The sequence below is a fragment of the Panthera leo genome, chromosome B1, assembly GCF_018350215.1.
Source record: "Panthera leo isolate Ple1 chromosome B1, P.leo_Ple1_pat1.1, whole genome shotgun sequence".
Lineage (NCBI taxonomy): Eukaryota > Metazoa > Chordata > Mammalia > Carnivora > Felidae > Panthera > Panthera leo.
The window spans coordinates 28909082-28917069 of record NC_056682.1 but is presented as its reverse complement, the minus strand read 5'-3'; the positions used below and the strand labels follow the sequence as shown (position 1 = coordinate 28917069).

The 7988-nt window shown below is 40.2% G+C and overlaps 1 pseudogene; it reads right to left on the bottom strand.

Moving 5' to 3' along the window:
• Nucleotides 1-6383: 6383 nt before the first annotated feature.
• LOC122218348 overlaps nucleotides 6384-7988 on the bottom strand; it is a 14978-nt pseudogene continuing 13373 nt past the window's right edge.

Sequence of the window (7988 nt, the reverse complement as noted above, 5' to 3'; positions counted from 1 at the left end):
TAGAGGATTTTGTTTTTTAACTGACTTAATGACACTCTAGCTCAAACCAGCTGAAGCCATTTCCATAGAGCTAATAAAAATAAACTCAGGTGATGAGACATAGTTTCTAAGTTGTCACTGAATCTCTCTCAAGCAGGACACCTTCTCCAGATACTTTCTTTACTTTTATGAAGAACTAGAGAAATTGGGATTGCACATTGAGGCCTAAAAGTGCAAAGCCAGCTCACAGATGTATTTTGATGGTACCTAGTATTTCTAAAAATCAGATTAGTTGCAAACAGTTAAAACCAATAAATCTCACAAAAATCAGACCGTTTACTTCTCTTGAAAAAAAGATCTAGAAACACTGGTCAAACAAGAGTACATTCTCAGGAATAGACTTCTTTCTCCCCTTTGTTCCACTCCATGGCTGGAACCCCAGCGAACCCGGCCAGTCTCCTGGTAAAGGCACTTTTGATGGCCTGTGGCATAACAGATTTAAGTTGGCAGAGGTTCGGGTTGCAGTAGGTTTGCACCACTGAGCAACTGAGAGCCTGCAGTATATTTTTTATTTCCTGGAGTTTCAGAACATCACTAGAATTTGCAAATACCTTAATCCACTGAATTCTTCTTGACCCTTTATCTCCAAAGGTCAACCATGTGAACAGACAGTCTGGGACAACTATGCCCACAGTGAAAAGAAGACCTTGTAACTTATCAGCCAATCCAGACTATCCACTTTTGGATGCAGCTGTAAACAGAAATGAATTATTCTATGCCCCATAAGGCTGGCTTCCAGATTAGATATTTTTAAGTTTCACCCAGATCATAATCCTACCCTACCATTCAATATTAAAAGCTATTTTCTAAGGACTTGGCCATTTTAAATGTGTGTATCTTTACCTAAAGAATATCCCATAGAATAATCCTCCTGCTCATTTACTCCAAAGCATATTATGGCATTCGGATCCCCAAGAATCATAAATCTCTTGCAGAATATGTAGAATGGACCAATGAACTTTGTGTGACCATCTGCTCAAATAGACAGCAAGCACCCTGACAAAAGGGAATATAAGTATTAAGAGCAATCACACCTAGATGACCGGAGAACCAAATAAGGAAAGCAGAAGTTTCCTATCACTCACACCAGGACTCAGAAGCAACCACCTTAAGGTTGGGGGTGGGGGACAGGGGATAGTAGTAACTTTCATTTCTAACAAAATATTGTACTGTCTTTTTCCCCCCAGCACCCAAGAAAGACATCAAGTCTAAACCTTGATTACAGTCTATAACACAAATCTGATATGACCAGCACTCCAAAAGCAAACCATCTATATGAAAACCCCGAAGACCTTTAATCACGGGGATCAGCTAGAGGGTTCCGAATAATCGTCCTTTTTTTGGCAGTAATGGGTTTGGTGACAGCAAGCAGAACAAAGGGAAAGAGGGGATGGTGACAGCCTGGGAAGAACAAGCTGAATGCTGAGGTAAGAGGATTCCTAACATTGGACACTCTCCAATGATAAGATAAATCCATCTCACTGGCATCTTGTGGGAATGAGGTAATCAAAATTATGCTATGGCTTATTATGCATAGAATGATGAACAGATGTTTTCACTCTCCTCTGAAGAGCCAACAAGTAGGGAAGGGCACACGCTGCAGCACAAAGGATGTAACTGTGTTTGTGCATTCACGACACCTACTGAAGCCAAATCTCTCGGGAACAGGGTCAGGATTTGGCATCTTTAGCAAGCACCAGAGGTGAATCAAATAGAGATGGTCTTCACACCATATTTACATAAACCCTGAACATAAGTGAACCAGAAGGAAGACCTTTCTAGAAGTCGGGAGTGAAGTGATAAAAGGGATTACCAAAGACACAGAACAGAAATCCTGATTAGTAGGGCGCCTGGGTGGCTCAGTCGGTTAAGCGGGCCGACTTCGGCTCAGGTCATGATCTCACGGTCCGTGGGTTCGAGCCCCGCATCAGGCTCTGTGCTGAAAAGCTCAGAGCCTGGAGCCTGTTTCAGATTCTGTGTCTCCCTCTCTCTCTGACCTTCCCCCATTCATGCTCTGTCTCTCTGTGTCTCAAAAATAAATAAATGTTTAAAAAAAAAAAAATCCTGATTAGTGACCTGTACATAGTTCTGGGAGACACAACAAGGGAAGCTTGAGGCAAAAGTGTTATTTTTTTAGAATAAAACCTCACTGGCTATATCAGCAGGAGGTCAAGAAGTAAACACTAGAGTGGAAAGAGGTCTAAACTGAGCTTCCTGGGAAGTGCCGGTCTCCCACCAGCTCTAACTGGCAGAGTAAACTTCCACAATTGCTTTACTCTGCACTTCTTTAGGTACAGTTTTCTTCATAAATAAAATGAGATTAGCCTAGAATTTCTAGGTGCCCCTAGATTTATTTATTTTCAGAGAGACAGAGATGGCACAAGTGGGAGAGGGACAGAGAGAGAGAGAGAGAGAGAGGGAGAGAGAGAATCCCAAGCAGGCTCCTTGCTGTCAACACAGGGCCTAGTGTGGGGCTCAAACTCACCACACTCCGAGATCATGACCTGAGCCTAAAGCAAAAGTCGGATGCTTAACTGCCTAAGCCACCTGGGTGCCCCAGTTTTCTATTGCTTTATAACAAATTACCACAAACTCAGTGACTTTATTTTTTTTTTTTTTAACATTTAATTTTGAGACAGAGCATGAACGGGGAGGGTCAGAGAGAGAGGAAGACACAGAATCTGAAACAGGCTCCAGGCTCTGAGCAGTCAGCACAGAGCCTGACGCGGGGCTCAAACTCACGGACCACGAGATCATAACCTGAGCTGAAGTCGGACCCTTAAACCGACTGAGCCACCCAGGGGCCCCTCCACAAACTCAGTGACTTTAAACACAGTTTACTATCTCACCATTTCTGGAAGCTAGAAGTCCAGGCCTAGCAAAGCTCATAGTGTCACACCAGCTGAGACCAAGATGTCAGCCTGGACTGTTTTTTTTCTAACCTAGAGGTCAGAGTCTTCCTCTGTTATAGACTCAACTTTGTCCCCAAAGAATTCCTACATTGAAGTTCTCACCCCTGGTGTGACTGTATTTGAAGAATGAAACTTTAGGGAGGTAATTAAGCTTAAATGCTATCATAGGGTACAGTCCTCATCTGATAGGGCTGGTGTTCTTCTAAGAGGAAGAGGCAACAGGAACCTCTCAGTTGCTCTCTGCCCTCCACCCCTCACTATCCCAAATGCCCATATGAAGAAACAATGAGAAGGCAGCCATCTGCAGGCCAGGAAGAGAGACCTCACCAGAAACTAACCCTGCCAACATCATCATTTCCAGAACCATAAGGAAATACTTTTCTGTCATTTAAGACACCCAGTCCTGTGGCATCCTGTTATGGCAGCCCTACCAGGCTGATACATCTTTCAAGCCCACATGGTTGTGACAGAATTCAGTTTCTTGTGGTTGTAAGACTGAAGTCCTGGTTTCCTTGCTGGCTGTCAGCCAGAAGCTATTCTCACCTCCTACAATCCACCTGCATTCCTTGCCATGTAGTCCCTCATACCTTCAAGTTAGCAATAAAGAAGTTATTGCACAATGAATCTCCCTCATGCTTCAAATCTTTGACTTCCTCAGTCTCTAACCTATAGGCTCAGATTTTAAAAGCTCACTAAAATGGGGTGCCTGAATGACTCAGTCGTTAGGCATCTGATTTCAACTCAGGTCATGATCTCACAGTTTGTGAGTTCAAGCCCCGCATGGGGCTCTGTGCTTGGAGCTTGGATAACTCAGAGCTTGGAGCCCGCTTCAGATTCTGTGTCTGTCTGCTCCTCCACCACTTGCACTCTCTTGCATTGTCTCAAAAAGTGAATAAGCATTAAAAAAAATTTTCTTAAGCTCACTAAATGGACAATGTGATTACATCAGCTCCACCTAATAAACTATCCATTTTAAGGTCATTTAATTTGTGACCTACCTTAGTTACATTTGGAAAATCTCTGTAAGCACCGCCAACATTAGTGCTTGACTCAACAGTTGAGAGAAGTTGTATGCCAGCAATCTTGGAGCCATATTAGAATTCTACCTACCACACCCCTTCAAATCAACTAAGTGCTAATGTTTTATAATTGTAGGATGTAAAGATTTTAATCACTCATTTCATAAGAGTACACATTTATAATGTCATGTTCCTGGCAAACCTGGACGTATTACATTGTATCATCATAAAGTTTCTGGTTTTATAGGTTTCCCCTTAAAATGTAATTTGTGGTCATTGTCTTTTTTTATAAGGAGATTAAATAGGGCTGTAATTAAAGTTTGTTTTAAAAACTTAAGAACAGGTAAAAAAATACACTTGGACTATTAACTTTCATCTATAAAAGAATAAAACTAAAGATAGTTTTTCAACATTTCTTTAGCTGAGAAGCTCTTTAATCAAGTGAAATCTTATACAGAAGTTCAAATAACAAGTAGGCTATTCCTCTGAAGTGAAATGAGATCCCATTTGGTCCACACTAAAAATAGAGGCATATCTGTATGGAACAGAATCCTACTCCTTCACTTTACTGAAACTTTCAAGTTTAAAGACCATATACCTCATCTAAGCCTATGTATTAAAATCACTGGTAAAGTCAAGCCTAGAACTCAGATTTCCCACCTCTTGGTTTAATGGTCTTTACGGTTCAGCATGTGTAACAAACTGTAGTTCTCTCCCTGATCCTTTCTACCATGCAATAGTTGGAAAAGTGGAGTCAGCCCACTTCCAGGATGAAATCCAATTGTGATTTCACAATTGGGGACAGTGGTCCCCTTACCTTTGCCACAGTTAATTGGTTAAGGTCAACTAGACCTAAACCACTTTTTGAGTAGTATATTTACTCATTTTTGAGATGGAGATAGAGTAGGGGAGGGGCAGAGAGGGAGAGAGAGAATCCCAAGCAGACTCTGCAACATCATCATGAAGCCCAATGCAGGGCTTGAACCCCACCAACCATGAGATCATGACCCAAGCTGAAACTAAAGTTGGGCACTTACCCAACTGAGCCACCCAAGTGCCCCACGAATAGTATTAAGTCAAAGGTAAATGATTCAGAAATGAGCACATTCAGGCCATTTACTCTTGAGGATAAGTGAAGATCCCTCCCTCTTCTGAGAGAGTCAATAGAAGCCTGTCCTCACAAAGACTGATGCTTAGCTTTGACATATCTCAGTATCTAAGTTGAGGTAATCAGTCCCTGGTCTCACTGTCCTCCAGGAGCAAAAGTAAATCATCACTGGAGAAAGAGAACACAGTCCAGAGCCCCAACTGCTCATTATAATTATTTATATACTATATATAACATTTAATCTAAAATTAAAAGGCATCAAAAGGTAAGAATTACCTGAAAATTAAGGGTGGTGAAATTTAGGTGAAAATTAAGACAACAAAACAGACTCATAGGAAATCCAGACACTGAACTTATCAGACATAAAATTTAAAATAGCCCTGGCTGATGCATTCAATATAAAAAAGCAAAATGGAAAATTTCACAGCTGAAGAGGATTTAAAAAAATCAAATAGAAATTTAGAAACTGAAAAACACAGAATTAGTCAACTTAAGATAGAATTAAGGTCAAGAAGATAATTCAAAAGAAAATATCCAGTGGATATGAAGACTCAGTATCATCAGTTCTTCCCAACTTTGTCTATAGATGCAACATCATCCCAAACAAAATTTCAGTATTTTGGTGGAAAGGCTGATTTTAAAGTTTATGGAGAGATAAAAGATCCAGAAGAGTCAAAACAATAATGAAAAAGAACAAAGCTGAAGGACTGACATTACCCAATGTCAAAATTTACTATAAAGCTACAGTAACCAAGTAATGTGGTATTAAACAAAATAACTTTAAAAAATAAGTAACAGAATAGAGAGCCCTGATATAGGCCCACAGAAATATATTTAACTGATATTTTTACAAAGTAGCAAAGGCAATACAGTGGGGGAAAAAAAAGTTTTGTGTTTTTTTAATGCAAAAATCCGGGCTTTATTTTTACTTATTCTTACATTGGTGGGTGGTGATGTCAGGAACTTACAGCAAACAAGAACTTTTGTTTTCTACCTCTTAGATGAACAAAAATACACACAATGTGGCATTATCATTAGGCAAGACTTGCTTTTTTACATTTCACACAGGAACACAGTATCCTTTTTTGAACGAAATGCCCAGATTACTAAGGAAATCACCTTTGGGGAAGTGTTTAATAAGCATATTTAAATAAACCCTCCAGTAGGAAATGGAAGAATTCATTGCCTTTACTTAGAAGAAGGCTATGTAAGTAGTTATCTGTTAAATTTATCTCTGCAGCTAATAGTTCCTCACTGGAAAAGTCAGTATTTCCACATCACAGTCCCCAAAATGACTTTCAAGTCTCAAAATTCTGTGTCTCCTTTGGCTTGTTTCTCTCTTGATTCCACCCAGGCTTTAGTAATGGTTCACTTCATATCATCATCTCCATCTTCGTAAGTTTCTTTAGAACATTCATCAATCCCTCACTAGGATCTGTTTCAGTGTCATAGGAGGCCTTTTCTTTTTCTTTACATTCTTTTTCAACCTGAGTCAGGTAGTCCCACCACATGTTTTCAGCTTTCTTTAACTTTTTTTTGAACTGCCTTCCAGAGATGGGTTCAAGAGATTGTTCACAATCATGGAGTAAAGCTCTTCCCATTTAATTTCTTTACCAAGAGATCAGATGACCTCTCTGTGAAATGCACCTACACATTCTCAGTGGGATTTGATGAACTCCAGTTAAGGTAACATAGATTTTCACAAACTTATCTGACTGATCCCATCGGTAATTACTGATTTTCACTGTGTAGCCCATTGTAATAGGGGCAATCACAGCATCTGGCTTTTCATGGTCAAGAAGTTCTGTTTTTCTCTCATTTCTGCTGGATCTTGTTCTTGATTTTTGTCCCAATCTTGGATTTTTCAGCCATAAGGGCATCACGTACTTTTTTTCTAGGGGCCTTTTCCAGCAGCACTTTCACCTCTTCTATACCTTCCTGTAACTCTTCCAAAGCTGAAGCCACGGTCAGGCTGGGTCAGTCAAGGCCCCAGCTACAGCTGCACAGGGAAGAGAACAGGAAACACCACCCAACCCACTCACTGGGATGCAGGTCCCACCCACGCCAGTCTCAGTACCCACAGCCCGTACGTGCATACTTGACCCTGCTCATCATTCAGCCCCAAGAAAGTCTTTTCAACAAATGGTGCTGGAACAACTAAATATCCACATACAAATAAATAAATCTATGCATAGACTTTATATACTTTCACAAAAATTCACTCAAAATGGATCCTATGTCTACGTGTTAAATGCAAAACTATAAAACTCCTAGAAGACAAAATAGGAGAAAATCTAGATGATCTCAGATATGGGAATAAGGACTTAGATACAACACCAAACCCATGATCCATGAAAAATAACTGATGAGCTGGACTTCATTAAAATTAAAAACTTATGCTCCATGCAAGACACCAGCAAGGAAATGAGAAGACAGACCATAGACCAGAAGAAAATATTTATAAAAGATACTTCTGATAGGGGCCCGTGAGGGCTCAGTAAGTTAAGCATCCGACTTCAGCTCAGGTCATGATCTTATGGTTCGTGGTTCAAGCCCTGCGTAGGGCTCTGTGCTGACTGACGGGTGGGATCCCGGAACCTGCTTCGGATTGTGTCTCCTCTCTGCCCCTCCCCTGCTCACACTCACACTCTCTCAAAAATGAACATTAGAATATACAAAGAATTTTTAAAACTCAATAAAAACAACTTCAATTAAAAATGGGCCAAAGAGCTTAACAGCACCTCAGCAAAAAAAAAAAAAAAAAAAAAAAAAAAAAAAAAAAATTTATATACACACACACACACACACACACACACACACACACAGATGGCAAATAAGCATATGAAAAGATACTCTACGTAGATCATCAGAGAAATGCAAGTTAAAAACAATGAGTAGGACTACACACTC